The sequence below is a fragment of the Pristis pectinata genome, chromosome 5, assembly GCF_009764475.1.
Source record: "Pristis pectinata isolate sPriPec2 chromosome 5, sPriPec2.1.pri, whole genome shotgun sequence".
NCBI classification, from domain to species: Eukaryota; Metazoa; Chordata; class Chondrichthyes; order Rhinopristiformes; family Pristidae; genus Pristis; species Pristis pectinata.
Window position 1 is genome coordinate 26,901,871 of NC_067409.1, and position 20,079 is coordinate 26,921,949.

Genomic DNA, 20,079 nt, shown 5'->3' on the forward strand with positions numbered 1-20,079 from the left:
TGTCACCTTCTGAAGTGTGGAAGATTTAAGTTATCTAGGACTCACTTCCAACAACTTCCATTTCAAAACATTTTACAGAATGATGGTAGGCACAATCGTCAGAAAAGTGGGAAGGAAATGAGTCATGGCTGACTGCTCTCCAAGGTTATACAGCAAGGCAGCAGATTCAACATGCACTATGTTACAAAGACAGCAAAACCCTTGCCTTAGCAAAAACTCTAGATTGTTAGCCAATGGTTTGTCATTGAAATACGAGGTTGGGGGGAAGTGGGAACAGTGTATCAAGAAGTGTAGACACCTCGAGTAGCACGGCTCTTTCCGACCTATTGGCTGTGGTGCCCTTTTGCCAAGATGGAGAGGCCAGAGATTACAGGCTCAGAAGCAAAAGTAGAGCTTTATTTTAAAGAAAATTGATGGATTGCTGCAATTTTGTGGAAGATTAGTGAGCAATGGGAAAAATATGCATAGGAAATCAAATCAGTAAATCTTTAAACAGTTTTGACCCAATCAACTTTTCAATCTTACTTCAAATGATTACAATAAACTTTGCAAAGCAAGATTCAGAAAACATCTTTTAAGCACTTACTTTCCAGTCCTCCCTCACCCAGTTAACATAAGAATCAGGTAGGACTAAATAAAATTCAAAGAAGTGAGCCAAGTGTTGATGCCAGGTCTGAACACGAACCTAGTTCCTGGCAGAAGAGAGTCTGATACTCTACTCTTAGACCTGCCCAGCTGTCTCAACAACAGATAATCACTTTGGTGCTATGCCAATGTTACTGCAGATTAACAGAATTTAATGAATAACAATTAGCAGAACCAATTCTTAAATATAGTAATGCAGTATTCATATAATATTTTATGCAGCTATACAACATTACATTCTTAACAATCAATAATCTCCACTTATTTGAAAAAGAAATTCAAATTAGAAACAAATTCACATTAAAAATTCTATCAAAATGAAAAACATTCTAACTGGATTTTAAAGTGATTTATCAATTGCCCAGTAATCATCCCAAACAATCTGTAACGTTTTATGCTGGTAAGAGCTGCAGCCAGTCTTCAAGACCAATTCCACAAGATGTCTATAGATAACCTTTTTTCTTTGAAGTACATAGACCAGAGGAAAACTAGAGTCAGACCAAACCTGGCTTGCAGCAAGACCATGGTGCCTCTGGAGTAGACAGAGCAAGAGCAGCAGATACTTCCTGCCATAATTCTACGTAATAATTCATACCAGAAACACAGATGAGTGAAGCTTTGTCCTTGCCGGGATGTTCAATGTCTTTGGATAACCTACTTATAGACATGCAAATGACCACTTGAACAAGATAAAAGATTAAAAAAAAATTGTCTCCAGCTTAATTTAGTGTATCTATTTAGTAGCACTCATAACCTCCAAGGCATAAAGCTTTAGATTTGGATCTCACCCATGTAGTTAATTAACAAAATAAGTAAAGATAATTACAGATTTGACACCTAAAAGTAGAATTAGAAGTAGCTTTTCTCCCCAAGCTATGGTTATACTATGGTGAAATGACAAGTAGAAAAGGTCACTGGCTCTGCATTGGAAACCACAGAAAATAGTAGGCCATTCAGCCCTACCAAGGAGCCTAAATTGCCGTTCAAAATGCTCCTGGCTCCTTGTTCCAGATTTCTTCCCATACAGCTTTGACCCTCTATCCTCAAGAAGTCCTTCTTGAATACATTTACTGATTTGACTTCAACTGCTTTCTATGGTGGTGAACTCCACAGGTTCTGAACTGGTGCCTCAGTCTTAAATGGCTTACTGAGCCCTTATGCTTAAAAATGAGACTCCTGTTCTTGGACTTACTGCCATTGGAAATATCCTTCCTACATCTAATCTGTCCAGACCTGTTAGAATTTTGTAGGTTTCTAGGAGATTCCCTCTCATTCTCCTAAGCTCCAGAGAATATACTCCTAAAGGACCTGATATCACTTCCTACGTCAGTCCTGCCATCCCAGGAATATGTCTGATGAACCTTCCCTGAACTCTCTCCAGAGCAAGAATAACCTTCCTCAGATAAGGAGATCATAACTAGACACAGTACTCAAGGGGCATCTATGGCCCTGTACAATTGAACATAACATCCTTCAGGTCTCCATCAGCTTGCATCTTAAAGTGTTTATTTTTGAAAGAGTGCAATCGTAAGGAGTTTAAAAATAATAAAATACATCACCTATGCCAAAGTTTCTGCCGACCTGTACTATAGTTTCAGTAAGCAGGTTAAAATGGTACAAAAACTGGACAAAGTAGCACCTGAATCATTAAACAGGAATGATAAATGATATAGAAGGAAATTTAATTACTGTAAGCTCAGATGCTTTGCTGCAAATGTCATAGGAATGGAACCATTACTAGCCTAACAACCCCTTGGGGTGAAAGGGCACTTCTAACAGAAAACAACCTCAAGACCCATTATCACAGAACAGGAACTAGGATACATCCTGCTGAACAAGATCATCTGTCCTCTGAATCTGGGCCAATCTGCAGTCTTTGGCCTTGAGAAGCAGCTAGTTCTGCATCATGAATTTATACATTTGCTCATTAGTGGTAACAATCAAGTATATTTGAGCTCTGGGAATACAAGGTGTGCCATAAATTAAAATATTTTAATTATAAATTAATTTTACAGATTTTTGAAAAAGGAAAGCATGTTTGCTTTAACATAAACAGGATTAGTAGCAACAGCCAAAGTGTGTATATATTAGATTTTTATTTGGAAAGTCACATGGAACTTCATGGGGCACTCATCAGGTTAACCCCAGTGACAAGGAGGAACTTGAATGACCTCATTGGGTTCGTCTACATCCAGCTCCTATTTAACTGAGTACATCATCAATAATTTTCTGACATTGAATGCAAGTCGAAGGACAGCAATTGAGGAGAAACAGAGGACTGCAGATGCTGGAATCTAGATGAATTGAAAACAATTGCAATTGAAAGCAGGCAGTAATCAACATCACTGGAGAAGAAAGATTTCACAATCTCATTAAAAATTTAAAATGGCTTTGATTCAAGAATCTTTTGAAAAAGATACTTGCCACTTGTATTTCATCTGATTTTGAACTTATGTATATTAAATGCTGTGATGCAAAACACAAGTTCAGGTGTCAATTTCACATTTACATTCAACTTATCAATGCATTTGGCAAATAGTTTCACTACAGTCTTTGAAATGGTTTTTGAATATTACGTTTGTTCATGTAAGGCCATGATATCTATATAACAATATTTGTCTCTGCAAGTTAATGCTTTCAAATTTAATCTTTGGTTGTATTTGGCAAATCTCAGGCAGGATGATAGCAAAGTAGGTACAACTTCCTCAAGGTTCTCCAGTAGGGAAGTGAGCAAAACAAATCAGATTCTGCTCTGGATCACCATCCATTGACTTCTATAGGATAATCAGAAATGGATAAACCTTCACTGTTTTAGATCCATATTTGGGAATTACATTTTAAATGGTAGCTTTAATGAGCAAACAAAGTTAAATATCCTTGCATTAGGTTCTCACCACTCAAAGCCAGAAACCCCAAACCAAGGTTACAGCCATGGAGAATTCAATACCGGAATAAAATTACCCATTTCAAAGAATTTTGGAACCTGTACAATCTGTTGAACTTTTTGCTGAGAGTGGAACATAAATCAATGACCTCCCTCCATGTATGTGACTTACAGATGCTGATTATAAAGCAAAATCAAACTGGCTCAGCAAAGCCTTAGACGAGATTGAATGCTACTTTTTTAATTAAATATTTTTTAAAATTTTATTTACAGCATGGTAACAGGCTCTTCCGGCCCAACGAGTCCACGCCGCCCATTTTAAATCCATATTAACCTACCCGTACGTCTTTAGAATGTGGGAGGAAACCGGAGCACTCGGAGGAAACCCATGCAGACACGGGAGAACGTACAAACTCCTTACAGACAGCGACGGGAATCGAACCCCGATCGCTGGCGCTGTAATAGCGTCGCGCTAACTGCTACGCTACCGTTTACAAGTTTACTCTAAAAGTTTATCCATTTTTAATCAGTTTTATGTTATTGAAGTTGCTAATTGCTCCTAAGTGAAATTTGCTTAGTCGCATCAATATCATAATATAGTATTAATGACTGGAGGACCATTACACTTCAAAAGGACAATGGAAGGAATATGACACAAAAGCATTTCATCATTAGGAATGGGTGAAGGAACAAGTGCATCTTAAAAAAATATTTGCAGTTGATTTCTTCTGATCACGTGTTGAATGTTACCCACTAATCTACAAATACATCTCCCTCAGTACAAGGATTAAATCTTCAGCTGATCTCAAGAACTGCTAAAGGACAGGCCAGCCTTTTTTTTTGCTGCAGACAGTTTTCATCAGGGATAGCCCTTTTCTATCCATCTGGAAAGGTCCATGTAGATGTAAACTCTCATCGAGTATAATGCACATTGTGTTAAATGGGAAGCTTTCCCAACATTATAAAACATTATATCCTCCAACCTGTTCCATTAGTAGCGTCAAAGGAGATCAAATACAAACCAACAGGTATTTAAAAATGAGGACTGATCACTCAATGGGCTAATCAGAGGATGAGAGAGTCCCAGGTTTAAATCTTCAACTGTTCTGATTAGCAAATGAAGATCATTCCCAGACGTTCAAAGAATGCTTCCTGAAAATTCATGCGTGTAGTTCATTGGACAAGGCCGGAATAAGAACAGCTCTGACGGCTACTGCAAATAAAAGACCTATGAATACCCAATTTTCACTGTATCGAGGTGCAGTGAAAAACTTTGTTTTGCATGTCATCCACACAGTTCGTTCCATCACATCAGTGCATTGCGGTAGTACAAGGGAAAACAATAACAGAATGCAGAATAAAGTGATACAGTTACAGAGAAAGGGCAGTGCAGGCAGACAATAAGGTGCAAGGCCATGACAAGGTAGATTGTGAGGTCAAGATTCCATCTTATCATACTAGGAAACCATTCAATAGTCTTATAACAGCAGGACAGAGTTGTCCTTAAGACTGGTGGTACGTGCTTTCAGGCTTTTGTATCTTCTGCCCAATGGGTGAGAAGAGAGAATGTCCGGGTGTGGATGTGGTCTTTGATTATGTTGGCTGCTTTCCCCGAGGCAGTGAGAAGTGTAGACAGAGTCCATGGAGGGAAGGCTGATTTCTGTGATGTGCTGTGTCCACAACTCTCTGCAGTTTCTTCTGATCTCAGGCAGAGCAATTGCTGTGATACATCTGTATAGGATGCTTTCTAATGGTACATCTACAAAATTGGTGAGGGTCAAAGGGGACATGCCAAATTTCTTTAGCCTCCTGAAGAACAAAATGTAACCAAACCAAAATAACCTCCAATGTGAATATAAGATAAGATACCTTTATTAGTCACATGTACATTGAAACACAGAGAAATGCATCTTTGCATAGAATGTTCTGGGGGCAGCCTGCAAGTGTCGCCACACTTCCGGCACCAATATAGCATGCTCACAACTTCCTAACCTGTACATCTTTGGAACGTGGAAGGAAACCCACACAGTCACGGGGAGAATGTACAAACTCCTTACAGACAGCAGTTGGAATTGAACCTGAGTCGCTGGCACTGTAATTGTGTTATGCTAACCGCTACAGTAACATAGGCTATCTGTTCTGAAATTCCTCACATTGAAAGATTCAATTAAATATGCAGCATCACATGGCCGAGGAATGACACAAGACTAAATTCTTGGCCTCCAGCTGCCTCACGGATATTTCTTAACCTGTGACACACAGCATCACAATGCAGCATGTCAAATAGATGTCTAATTAACTGGTTAATGACTGCAGTAGACAAAAGGCACAAGATGAAGACTGATGCAAATTTTATGGACCAAGGTCACAAATGCAGGCATCACACTAAAAATAAGAGGGTGGTCAAATGATGAGAAATAAAGAAAGAAGGGCGAAGCTGTTAATGTCTGGGTGTATCCTGCTGCAAGTGTTTTGTTAATACCTTTGCATGATGCCGCTTAAAATTAGAAAACCAGTTTGAATTGTTCAGAGTTGGGTGTTGCTTGTGCAAGTTGCAATAGATAGAAAGATATTGGGTGTCATAACTTAACACCTCTAAATTCTGTTTAGAAAATCAAGTTCAGTGTAGATATAGAACACAGAACAGTAGAGCACAGTACAGGCCCTTCGGCCCACAATGTTGTGCCAACATAGCTATTCCCTCCTACCTAAAGGACGCCCACACCCCTTTATTTTTCTCTCATTCATGTGTCCATCCAAGTCCCTCTTAAAAGCCCCCAATGAATTTGCCTCCACCACCCTATCAGGCAACACATTCCAGGCATCCACCAGTCTCTCAGTAAAAAACGTACGCCTCATGTCTGTTCTGAACCTACTCCCTCTCACCTTAAATGCATGCCCTCTGGTATTGGATCGCACAATAATGGAAAAAGATACTTGCTTGGCCACCCTATCTATGCCCCTCATGATTTTATACACTTCCAACAGATCATCCCTCAGCCTCCGCCGCTCAGAAAAGAGCCCAAGTGTGTCCAGCCTCTCCTGATAGCACATGCCCTCTAATCCAGGCAGCATCCTAGTAAACCTCCTCTGCACCCTCGATATCTTCAATTTATCCTAAAAAAAAGACCTCAATGTAAAGCAATCTGCTTTTTCTTAAAACAGCACTGTAAAAAATTAATGACATTTTTAATCAATATATACAATTTTAGAGACAATACATTTTAGCATACAATTTAGTTGGTTTTACTGCATTAAAGGCTGACATGGTGTTCATGTCGATTACTGGTATCCTGCAATTTATATTCTAAAGATTAGAATTGCAGGATCTTAAGAACATTGATCATAAATGAACAGCATTAAAAAATTTTCATACCATTGTGGAATATGGAGACTAAAGGATACCAACTAAAATAAAGGTCTTCATTAAAATTAATAGTGAAATTCAAAGTCAAAATGGGTGCTAATCTCTGCAATGTTTAAAGAAATACATATTTAAGCTATTGCTATCAGTGACAGGCCAACTGAGAAGTATGTGCAATGTCACAGAAGGCAAGATATTCAGTACAGATGACAACTTTTAACAACTAGTAAGGTAGGAGCTGGTGAAAAGAGCAAAGGATTATATCAGACCACTACAACAATGGTTGTTAAATCCTTGCAGATTCTAGAACAAGGTCCTTGAGCTATTTAAAGCCATCCTCCATTCCAACGAGAGGAGTTATGTTTTTTTCTGCAGCAGAGGTAACTGTCAGATTTATTTGATATAGCATGAGGGTTTTTCATAAATCATTCAGAGCAAATTTACTGATGAGCTAAGGAAGGGGTCATCCAAAAAGGTATAACCAAGTGCAACCAGCTGCATTGCTGAATTAGTAACCATAAAGTTGTGTGTCATGCAACTGAAGACATGTTTGCAGCACGAATAAGGACATTAGCCAGCATTCACATTATTGGCTAAAGCCAGTGTCTATTGATTCAAGTTCAATTTGTCAAAATGTTTGCTCTTGCATTGTAACACTTCTGTAAATAAAAAATTATAACACTTTTGGAAAAACACAAATTCTTATTTTTAGGCAATGAAGATCTCATTTACCAACAAAAAAAAATTATAATGTTTGGAAATAACACAACTAACTTTCACCAAATACAAGAAAGAAAACAGGTATATTCTCTCAATGTATCATGAGTATCATCATTCAAGCATTTGTCTAAAGTGCAAGCATAAATTTGAGTGGGCATATTTAACTCAGTAAACAATGTGTTTTTAAAAACTATAACTAATCCAGCTATGAGAAATTTTGCTCCTACGCAATTTTCCTTCATAAACTTGAAAGCACCCCAGGCCATCACATGATCAACAATGACAGACATGCACACATTGGTAAACAAAAGATTTTTCAGCATCAAATAACACCCTCAATGAAACAGCTGTCAACATTTCCTTATTATACCCCATTGAAAAACATCCTACTTACTTCAGTGGAAGTGAGATTTCCTCTTCACAAGTTTAAATTTAAAATATTTAAAACTTCAGGATTAGAGTCAATTCACCAGCTTCATAAAGTTCAGGCTGCTCTCAATAACTTTTCCAATGTTTCACAATTTAAGCTTCTCAAGCTTTGACTGATAAAAAGCAACCCTTAAAGCTAATTCAGCAGCTCAAACAATTTTAGTGTTAATATTGCAAAACAAGTGTTGCAGCAAAATATGGAAAATACATCTACAGTCAAGAGGATTCTATATATTTCCTATACAATCACATCAACTTGTCAATTAGATCCTTTATCGAGATTTCCAAAGTATTTCCAACAAGTTTTCCCAATGCAATAAGAATTACTTCAAAATCCAACTATACCAAAGAATTATGCTGCTGTAGTTACACACGAGCTTCCATCCAACTGTCTGTCCATCATAAACCAGTCAGTTCTTCAGATAGAACTATAGATTCATTTCAGCCTTTGAGGATTCAGGGCCAATTGCAATGTGCCAATGACACACAGGGCCATCCTTTTATGGACTGAACAGTGAGCTCTGATACCAGCTAATCTGCCATAAATAGCCCTTGGAATGGAGACATCAGATCAGCTGTTGCAACAACAGTCCCAGACTACAGTTTTATTCTTTCTTATTGCCAATACTGTTTGAACACTTGCTGCCGAAACTTATAGAGGGAGCCAATTATAGCTTCCAAACCCTAGATGTTTGGTTGTATTATATAAAGTGGACAAAACTATAATTATATCAATGTAATACTTTGCAGCAAATTGCAAAGTGTTTACCTAGTAAAGTACCAAAACTGAACAGAAAGTAAACACCTCTCATTGAGCTTCACAGCCAATTCAAGTCCATAATCCTCAGATCTGAGCACATTTCATAAACTATTTTTTGACTTGACAACCTTGAGACAATAAAATATGCCCAATGAAACAAAGGCCTTACATCTTGTGCAACATTTTGAGGCACTTCATTTGTGGATAGCACTCAGCATCCAAAAGCAAAGCAAAACTTAAATCTTAAGTGTGTTGGGGTGGGGGTTCTGAAAGCACAAAGAGTAATTCAGCATACAGCAAACAAATGAGTTAGCAAAACTAATAGAGGTAAAATTCAATAAATTTCAACTTTTTAACCAGGTTAAGATTTATGTACATTATGAAGGCGTAAAATCCTCTTAAAAATGTTCTCTATCACACTTCCTGAAGATCAAAAAGAAACTGCAATGTTGGAAATCTGAAACAAAAGCAGAAAATGCTGTAAATAATCAGATCAGGCTGCAACTGAAGGAAAAAAAAGAGCTAACTTTTCAGTCGAAGATCTTCCATCAGAACCCTCCTTGCAGCTTAACAAGCTTCTTTTGTCTTTCTTAGCTCCATTTCTCTTCCCACAGATACGGCCTGACCTACTGAGTGTTTCCAGCATTTTCTGTTTTTATTTTATACGTCCTAGGTTTGCTGTATATCAACTTCTTCAGGAAATGACCCATTTTCTAAATCACAATCTTAACATCTGTATGGCAACTTAATTGTAAATGTTTATACCTTAAACCTATCAAACATAAGAATGGCAAGGCTAGGCAATATACTTGTCACTCACAGCAGATTGCTCTACATAAAACTTCAATACACTTTGAATGGATCATTTTTAAATCCCAGAAAGAGTCACTTCAAACATTCATTCTAAAAATTCCAGCCTGATTATTAATATCTGTATTACCTATTAGAAATGACAAATGCCAGTGTCCAAACTTTTGAACTTGTTAAAATGTTTTTAAATTTATGCTTATTTTCTATAGTTAAAATATTGAGATGACAGTAAATTAAAGTTTCCAATTAATACTTCCACTAATTAATAATCTCCAAAAATACTAATCACAAATAACTCTAAATAATATTTTGATTATGGGAGCTAAATGAAAGTGAAAACTACAACTTTTAAGTGTCTTCAATCATAATGGTAAAGTGTTTTGACTGCTTTTAAGCCCTCTCAAAAGGTTTCCCCAATCTCTCTAAATCTGCTGTGGTAAATTATTTTGTAATCCAATTTAACATTTCATTTACTTAACGTCTAGAAGCTTCAACATTCTACACCTTGCAATGAAATTTGAATAGACTCTTGGTGACGTATGCACATTCTGCAAGTGTCATTCAGACACTGCCCTTCCCAAAATACTACAGTTCAAGCCTCTCCGTAGTTCAGTCCCATCCTGTCCAGGAAGTACGATTATATCTGTTCTTTCAAAAGTGTGGCAACTGCAGCATTGGGGCAAAGGAGACAGTGGTAGGTTGGAAGAAGGATAGGCAATTCCTCAAGCAACTCTTGGATACATTCCTGTGGCAACTTCACAACATGAGCACAGCAAAGATTGATCCAACTGAAAATGATTGTATGGTGGGAATGAAGGTGAAATACAGCATCTAAGTTTAAACTGCAATTGATGACCATGGCAAATGCCAAAAGATGGACAGCTTTTCATCTAGAAAATGGGCATCTGGGATGGATGTGGACAATGACATTGGTTCATAGGAGCAGTCAATGTGTGACAAGAACACATGAAACAGAAGCAGATGCAGGTATAGGTCAACTGGCCCTCGCATCTGTTCCACCATTCAATAGGATTATAACTTAACTTCTACCTCATGAGTTCTTTTAACAATTCCAGATTCTACATTACTTGAAGGCAATTTATCACCAATAACTGACAATATGCTCTGGCTGGTTTGCTTATTCCTCATTAAACTGCAACTTCTGTTCAAGTACACAAATTAATCTACACAGTGGAAATTATATGTAACTTTTACATTGGAGAAATAGAATTTTTGCTTTGTTGAATTATATTTAAAACGACAAACTCAATTTTTTTTCTCCAGCATTTTTGTTTAAAAATAAAATATTCAACCATTCTGGTAACAGGTACCTCAAATCTTGTGTCTTGGTTTTATTGTTTTTGACTTGTTTCTTTAACATATTATGCAATTTTGGCAATACATTTTGGGATGTCAAATACTAACAGGACATCGAGAGTAAGCGGTCAGGACCTTAGAAGTGTTGAGGTACAGGAACGTTGGGGTACAAGTTCATAGCTCCCTTAAAATGGCAACAGAGGTGGATAGGGTAGTTAAGCTGTCGTTTGGTCTGATTGCTTTCACAGGCCAAGGCAACGACTACAAGAGTTGGGATGCAATGTTGCAGCTGTACAAAATATTGCACAGGCTACATACAGTTCTGATTGCCACACCACAGGAAGGATGAGAGAGTGCACGAGAGATTCACCAGGATGTTGCCTGGAATGGAGGGATTTATTTACAAGGAGAGATTGGATAAACTAGGTTTATTCCCACTGAAATGCAAGAGGCTGAGGTATAACCTCATCGAGGTTTATAAATTTATGGGGGGCATAGAAAGGGTAGACCGTCAGGGTGGTGGAATCTAAAAACAATAGGACACAAGTTTAAGGCGAGGAGGAGAAATTTAAAGGAGATCCGAGGGGCATGTTGTTCCGCACAGAAGGAGGAACGAGCTGCTAGAGGTGGTAGTAGAGGAAGATACAATTACAACATTTAAAAGGCATTTGGACAGGTACTTGAATAGGAAAGGAGTAGGAGGGATACGTGCCCATTGTGGGAAAATGGTATGAGCATAGACAGGCATCACGGTCGGCATGAATAGTTTGTGCCAAAGGGCCCGTTTCTGTGCTATACAACTCTGACTCTATATAAGAAATCTTAGCTGGAGTTGTACATTGTATAGGTGAGGGATTCTATTTAATACATCCAATTCCAACTTCTGCATTAACCCATCATCAACATCTAAATGGCTGTTATCAGATTCTAGAAGTTTTACTTATAATACCATTTAGATCAACATTCAAAATATTACAACCCTGTGCAGCAACTTGGAACACTGAATTTTGAGCCATAATATTGTAAAATCTGGTGGAAACCTGGGTGACGATATAAGCAAAGCATTAAAGTGTGATTGATACATAGAATGCATACTCAAAATATTTTGTTATGTCAAGGGGGACTGGAATAGAATGGAATGGGTTTTTGTTTTTATCTGTAGAACAGCTTGGTCGGACTCCATCTTGAATACCACTTCTACCTATCACCTCCCAGCTTCTGACATCATTCCCACCCACATCTGGATCCACCTATCACATGCATGCTCTTGCTCCACCCCTTCCCTCCACCTTTTAATACTGGCTGTCTCCCCCTTTCCAGTCCAGATGAAGAATCTTGACCTGAAACGTTGACTGTCCATTTCCCTCCGTAGATGCTGCCTGACCCACTGAGTTCTTCCAGTGCCTTGTGTTGCTTCCCTGTCATTGTGTTTTTTCTTCCCCAGATTTCTAGCATCTGCAGTTTTTTTCTTACAAAAACAGGAATCCAGACCCAGCAAATAAAGTTGCCATGCAAAACCAGAGTTAAGTTTGAAGTTGCAAGAATTATATAATCAACCCTAAGTGAAGGTATATAAACTCAGACTTACCAAATTCTCAAAGTGATACAAGCTTCATGGTCGATAATCTTATCTCCTCTGGAGCCTTCTGGATCCTGTTGAGGAACAACAACACTAAATTAGTAAAGATATCAGATGTTATAGGTTATACTTGAGCAGTTTGAAATCAATTTTCTTGATTTCTATTTATATACTGTTCTCCAAAACAAAATTCCCTTCATAGGGAAATATTCCAATCTTGCTTCAGGAATTTTTAGAATCACATTTTCACAGACAAGATTAAACAATTAATCACATTTGTGGGTTATTTATCATTGACTGTAAAGCACTGAGACATCAAGGAACAATAAAAGATGCAATATATGTGCAAGTCTTTCTTCTAGTATGTTTCAAATGAAAACGGTCACATTCAGGTTCAGAATTCTTTGTTTACAACGTGTATGACAAATGAACTAAAGGAAGTCCTAACGAGCCGGGCTGTGAAGATGCTTTTCCACAATGATTGAGAGCAATGCCTTCTTCACCTTCTCCCCTCAAGCTAACTCCAAAACTATTAAAATTCAGATGACTTAATCAGTTAAGCCAATCACAGAATGATTGCTGAGACTGCATTCCTTTTACAGTGGAGGCTAGTCTGTGTTGAGAGGAGAGAAGAAATAAATATGGTATCTTGTTTCATCATTCAGCCTACTGATAGCTCTTTGAAGTAGCAGGTCAAAAGAAACAGTCCACTCACTTCCAATATATACACAAAAATAATAATTCAAAGCAAATTGGAATTATGGAATTAATAGACCTTGGAATGAAGTGGTTAGTGGTGGGACAGGGTGAGGGCTGGAGTGGATCCTGCTCATTTCGTGCTCAAAACTAGTAAGGGCTGGTGAGGGGCAGAATACTGAACAGGAAAACATGGGATTGTGACTCTTATTATAGGTAGGCACTCTTATTGTAGGTAGGCATTTCCAAATTACAAGAAGTGAACAGAATTTTGATTATAACCACTATAACATGCACTGACTGCATCTTCAAAATCAAATGGCTTAATTATTTGTATCTGCCTTGCCTTATTCAAGGTACTTTCAATCTCCCCAGCAAAAAGCTACAGTGATAAACGAGAACACGTTTGAAAGAAACATTACGCAGACTGATCACAAGGGGTTACAACTGTTAGACATTTTGCAACATTAACTTGTGATGGATGATTGATTGAAATTGCCACTGTGCAGATCCAAGACAAAAAGACTGCATTTTGGAGCGACCAGCACCACTGAATGGAAAAAGAATGTCCAAGGGAGACATGCAGGGGTTCCCTGCTGGGTAAGAATTTGGTGCAGCTATCCTGTACACAGAATTGTTATTTTGCAAATTCTGTATTCCTATTCACATCCATCACCCTGTAATGTTCCTCTTTTCAAATTGTCTAAAGTGTCATCCAGCTAAACTTATCCAAACACCCACTTCAATAATTAGTTTCAGAACCACAGAGATCAATTTAAAGAACATCTCAAAGAGAGGTGTGGAGACATGATTTCGGAAGAGAATTTCAGAATTCAGGGCCTTGGAAGTTGAAGGCACGGCCACAGATGGTGGATTAAAAATGGAATGTGCAGAGAAAAGTAGAACTGGAAAAATACATTCATCTCAGGACTATCAGGCTCAAGGTCAGAGGGACAGGAACAATGCATCCATGCAGGGACTGGATGAAGATCTTTAAACTGACATGTTGCTTACTCAAAAGTTACCTTTTTTCCCCCCACAATTATCCCACTAAAAGATTACACTGCACTAATATTAACAAAAGTCATTTGAATGAATTATAGGACTGCAGGAGCTTGAAGGACAAGGCAGTGGAGCAAACTGTAAATTACGAGCAAGAAAACAAATTGCTGAGGAAACTCAGTGGGTCTGGCAGCATCTGTAGAGGTTGAGGGAGAGTGGACATATTGGGTTGAGAGCATGCATCAGGACTGAGAGTGTAGATGGGGGATGGCCAGTATAAAGAGATGAATGGGAGGTGTGAGGCGGGAGCTGGTAGGCGATAGGAGGAACCTGTTGAGGAAGGGATGATGGGCAGATGGAGCTAGGTGGGGAGGAAGAGGATGTTGGAGGTTGAGACAGAGGGTGGAAAGTGGCAAGCGAAGTCAAAAGGCTGAAGATTCTGGAATCTGAGAAGTAAGGTGATAAGTGGAATCCGATGGGGGGGGGGGGGGGGGGGAGGGGAAGGGGAGACCTGTTGGATAAAATGTGTGGGTGATAGAAAGATGGAACCAGATGGGGGAGAAGGTTTGGAAAGAAGTGGAGGGAAGGGGGCTGATCAGAAGGACAGAGAAAGGAACACAAAGGCTGCAGATTACATGAAATTGATAAATTCAACATTCATACCGTTGGGTTGTAGACCATCCAGGCAGAATATGAGGTACTGTTCTTCTCATTTGATTTTGGCCTCACCCTGGCAGTGGAGCAGGCCAATTACAGACAGATCAGTGTGGGAATGGGAAGGGGAGTTGAAATGACTTGCAACTGGGTGTTCAGGATGGCCATTGCATACACAGCACAGACGTTCAGTGTAAAATTACCAATTTAATGTTTCAAACAACTATCAAATTGGCTTTTGAAGATTTTTGGACTCTTCTTCATTGACTTGTGGCAGATAATTCCACATTTTAACTACCCATTATGGAAATTTCTCACACTTCATTTTTGCTGTATTTGGTCATCTTAAGTTTGGGCATTTACTTTCCATGTTGTCAACCAACAGAAAGAATTATTTAACTCATTAATAACCTTTCACCATCATAAAAGGTTGCCATCTCGCTGCAATTTAACTTTCTTGGTTTACAGTAATAGGCCCAACTTCTAAGGCCTCTGCAGATAAACTCAGTGAAAATCAACACTCAAATCAAGTTTTGGCAGATCTAGTTTCCGCTAGGTCATTCTAACAGCTGCAGTTGCAACCAGAAATAAATATACACAAGCAGAGACGAGAGATGCAAGCAATGCAAAAAATTCACTTTCCATATCCTCCCTCCACCCAACCCACAACAACATTTTCCATTAAACCAAAGTGCAAAATAAATCCAAAGTAATACTGTTAGAATGTTTGTCCTCTAGTGTTGATGCAAGTGTAGGTTTTCCCATTACCTTGCTAGTTAACAAAATTGGGCAAGGAACTTTTTTAAAAAGTTAGTTGAACCAATAAGAACAGAAATTGCTGGAAATTCTCAACAGCATGGGTACAGAGAGAGAGAAAAACTCTGCATTTCAGGTTCAAGACCCTTCAGCAGAGCACCTGATGGAGACAAGAGACTGCTGATGGCAGAATCTGGAGCAAAAATAAACTGCTGTAGGAACTCAGCAGGTCAGACAGCATCTGTGGAGGCAGAGGGATAGGAAATACCTTCCACATATCTAATGGGTACCTTATCCATTCTCTTAATCTATCACTAGCTGTAAAGCACGCTGCTTACAGGATGTGCTGCAGCAAGTTGCCAAATTTTTTTTGTTTTACTCGCATCACCCAGACCTGAGATCTCCACCAATTTGTAGAACAAAAAGGTAGCAAATGCATGCAAATGAATCATCTCAAAGTCACCAACAATTTTATATTGTGCATTATCAGCTGTTCCTTCATTATCACTGGGCCAGAAAATCTTATGACAGCATTGTGACACATGGCACAGCATGTGACACAGACTGCAGCAGTTCAAGATTGACCCACCACCAACTTCTGTCAAATCACTAAGAACAATCTTTAAGTATTCACGGTAAACTGTTTTAACGTGTCCTGTGGTTGTGCATTAATGGAACTTATTTTTGCACCTTAACAAATGCAGTCAGATAATTTGGACAAATCTTTTTTTTCTGTTGCAGATATACTTCATACCCAATAACATATTTGGGCAACTTCAGGCATGTCTGTATAAATGCCTATTGAAAGATATGGATCGTGAAAGAAAACTTGCGATGTTGCTTGTTATAGCTCACTAAGCACTGAGCAGTCGCAGATGTGGAGTTTACACTATATTGCTAAAACTAGTAGATATTGGTCCCACTGTGTAGCGTATTACTCTGTTCATCTGCAATTGGATTATTGTGACCATTAAGTTCTCACAAGTAATAGAGTCTTTGAAGAGAGCACAGGATGATGCAAAATCTGAAGCCATAGAATAAAGCTAGCTCTGAAATTTGGGGAGTAAGGGTCTTGTGCCCACAGGACCTTCTTCCATGCACTTTAACAGAAGTTAGCTGGATCTTTTGGCAACTTGATTCAGATGGACAGAACATTTCACTCGCGATTAATTAACAGTTTTAGCTTTCCTTCTTCAACCATAACTTTACTACCAAATACTACAAAAGACTGCATTAGCTTAAAGGTGTTAATTGACCTTAAAATCTAAACACTGCAAAGGCCCTGCCTAAACTGCGATTTTGCGGAGATTTCAGATTCCACAATGTTAGGTCCCTACTGCGTTATTTTGGCCAGGGTCATTGAAGCCAGATGCCACTCCGCACCTTCCCTCACACCCCGACTGTGTACACCCAATGCCCCGTGCAGACAGGTGGGAGGACAGCGGAGCCGCTGCCCGAGGTGGAGGGAGGTGTACAGACCCGGGGGAACTTGAAGGACTCCTTGCAGGGAGTGAGCCGGCTGGTGGGACCCACTCCCGGGCCCGGATCACTCCGAGTGCCGCGGCTGCCCCGTGCAACCGCCGGCTGTGAGCGGGACCCTGGCGGCCGCCAGCCCGAGTGTCGCTCTGCTCGCTGGACAACGATGGCTGAGGATACCCGCTGATTCTCAAGAGCAGCCACAACACCATATTAAGCAGGTTTCCTTTTTTTTAAATAAAGCAGCGTTTAAACAATCCCCCCCCCCCCATGCAAATGTCTGCTGACGTTTGCTAATTACTGCTACCAAATTTAAAATATTACTTCTCTGCAATTTTGTCTGCAACTCAACTGGATTTTTTGACGTTCATGCTAAAGTTTATGCAGGACCTCAAAACACAGCGTTACACTTCCTACTGCAATTCAAAATGTCACGATAATACTTGGGCTTCTGGCAGGTACAAGAAGTCCCCATTTCTCTTTGAAATGGTTATTTGTGCAATTTTTTTTAAAGTTCATGAACCACAAGACTGAACGACAAGCCAGAAATGTCAGCCACTGCTTTACTACTGCAATACTGGCTCTACCCTGCGTACTGTAATTGTAAATCAAAACTAAACTTCCATTCTGTTTGCCCGATTCTTTCCTCCGCTCAATCTTCCTTCGACCTTGTTTGCTCAGAGCAATTATACTAAACTTTAAAAAAAATCTCCCCCAAAAGCCCATTTTGTTGTAATCTTATTTACTTGCACTCATTTGAAATAATTAAAATATTTTACTGAACGTGCGTTAACAAATACATTTATACAACATTATTAAAGGTCAAATCCTTTTCAGAAAGCCAAACAGATCGTAATACATGAAACGGCATGCAGGCTTAGTAAAAGTACTCGACTTTTTGGGTGCAGCCACCCCCACAAATATGTCACATGAACGTAACACCACTTCGAGGCAGGTAGAACCCAAAGGCAAAGCCAGCCTGACTCCAGCAGGCTCCGGCGGCTGGGTGGTCTACTCCCAAACCGCATTTATTCCCTTAGTCGGAATAGCCTAAGATGCAGCTAGTTTCCATCTCTTTAAGTGATCACTCATACAAACGGTTTGTAGTCGTTCATATATTTATATTCGCTTTTGGATATGGATTCCTAATGGCTGTTATTTCTCATGAAAATAATGATTATATGCAGCGGTTAAGAACTTTTTGGCCAGTAGATGGAGCACCAAAAGCGACTTCTGTGATATCAAATGCAACTGATGTGGCACAATGTCAAAATATAAATATGAAAAGCTGAAAAATATACATTAGTCAACCATACAGATAACAAACTAATAATCCAAGGTTCTTGCCTTGTTAAGTGGGCAGTCAATGATTAACATTTAGAGAGGCATTACAATACATTTCCAGGAAGATGACAGTGACAAGGAGCACAAAAACTAAAGAGGTGCATTTTGAGAAGCTCAGTGCATTCCAGATGCTGTCAGAAACAACCCGCACTGAAGAGACAAGTTCATTTCAAATTTCACTTCTCTCACCCAGTCAATAGACTGAACCTTGTATCTTGCTAAAGCAGCAAATAAGGGTATATTTACTACCCTGTCTGAACTGTGATGCAAAAGTGGAAGTCCAACTTTTAAACAGAGGACTGATCGGATGCCAAATCCCACCACTGCAAGACATTTTCAGGGAGGACATCTCACATTTACACTCACATTTCTGTTGCATAACGAACCAAACTTAACAAAAATAAGTACTATGATCTAGAATATTTAATAAGAGATGTTTTTCACAAATGCTTTCACAAAAGGAACGCAAATTCCAATACCTGTGTAAGTATTTATTGCTTCAAGACCTGCCAGGATGGCCAATTTTTAAATATTCATATTGTGTACAAAAGAAGCAATAACTACACAATCATCAATGTACCAATAAAACAGTGCAAAGTGAATTGGATCCCTAGCTTAGTTTAATCCTGACACCGTTTTAATTTTGACTGTTTCTGGTGTTAGAACAGAGTCTGGGAACAGAAATTTCCAGAAGGAGGGTGGTACAGTCGGTGCTGTTGCTGCTGCACAGCTCCAGTGACCCAGGTTTGATCCTGATCTTGATTTCTGTCTGTGTGGAGTTTGTACATTCTCCCATTACCATGTGGGTTTCCCTGGGTGCTCTGGTTTCCTCCCACCTCCCAAATGTGCTGATAAGTTAACTGCCTACTGAAAATTTTCCCTAGTGTAGGTGGGTGGCTTGAGAACTGTGGGGAGTTGTTGAGCATCTGAGAGAGAATAGGTGGTAGGGAAATAAGTTGGGGGTGGAAGATTGGGATGGATGGAAATGCTCTGAGAGTAAATACTGTCTTGATGGGCCAAATGAATTCCTGCTATAGCATAATATGGAGAAAGACAAAATATAAAATGTGCTTTGTTGAAAAGAAAACAATTGTTAGCATGCCTGCTGTCTCCAAGTTGCTTTATGAACAAATTACCTTTATTGTCAATTTAAGTTACCAACCATTTCCAGTTCTCAGAGGATGAATATGGGAGATACTGAGTAAATATTTCAGAAAGGCTGGTTAATGAAATGTAGACAATGTGCCAGAAATCAAAATATCTACATGATCCATCCTAATTGGGATAACACGTGGACGTGTGCTGAAAGTCAGTGTGTTTCAATTAAGAGAGGACATCATTGAATAAATAAACCATCCACTCCGCTGGATTTCTCAGCAAGTAAACATGTATAAATTAATGGGTATAGTGGAGGTAACTGTTTACCCTGGAGAAGCTAAGGACTGCAGATGCTGGAATCTAGATGAAAAACACTATGATGCTGGAGGAACTCAGCAAGCCAGGCAGCATACGTCGAGAAAAGCACATGGAGAAATTCTGAAGCAAAAGTAGAAAATGCTGGAAATGCAGACAAGATCTATAGAGAGGCAAAGTTAATGCTTCAGGTAACAAAAAACCGAAAGTTACCCAGATATTGCAAATAT

At 39.1% G+C, this 20,079-nt stretch overlaps 1 protein-coding gene across 1 annotated transcript in view; it reads right to left on the reverse strand.

The window, feature by feature from the left end:
- Positions 1–20,079, reverse strand: part of svila (supervillin a) — a 219,088-nt gene that overhangs the window by 154,346 nt on the left and 44,663 nt on the right. Inside the window, 1 exon segment of the mRNA XM_052016555.1 lies at positions 12,518–12,582. The gene's annotated coding sequence lies outside the window, so the exon portion shown is untranslated.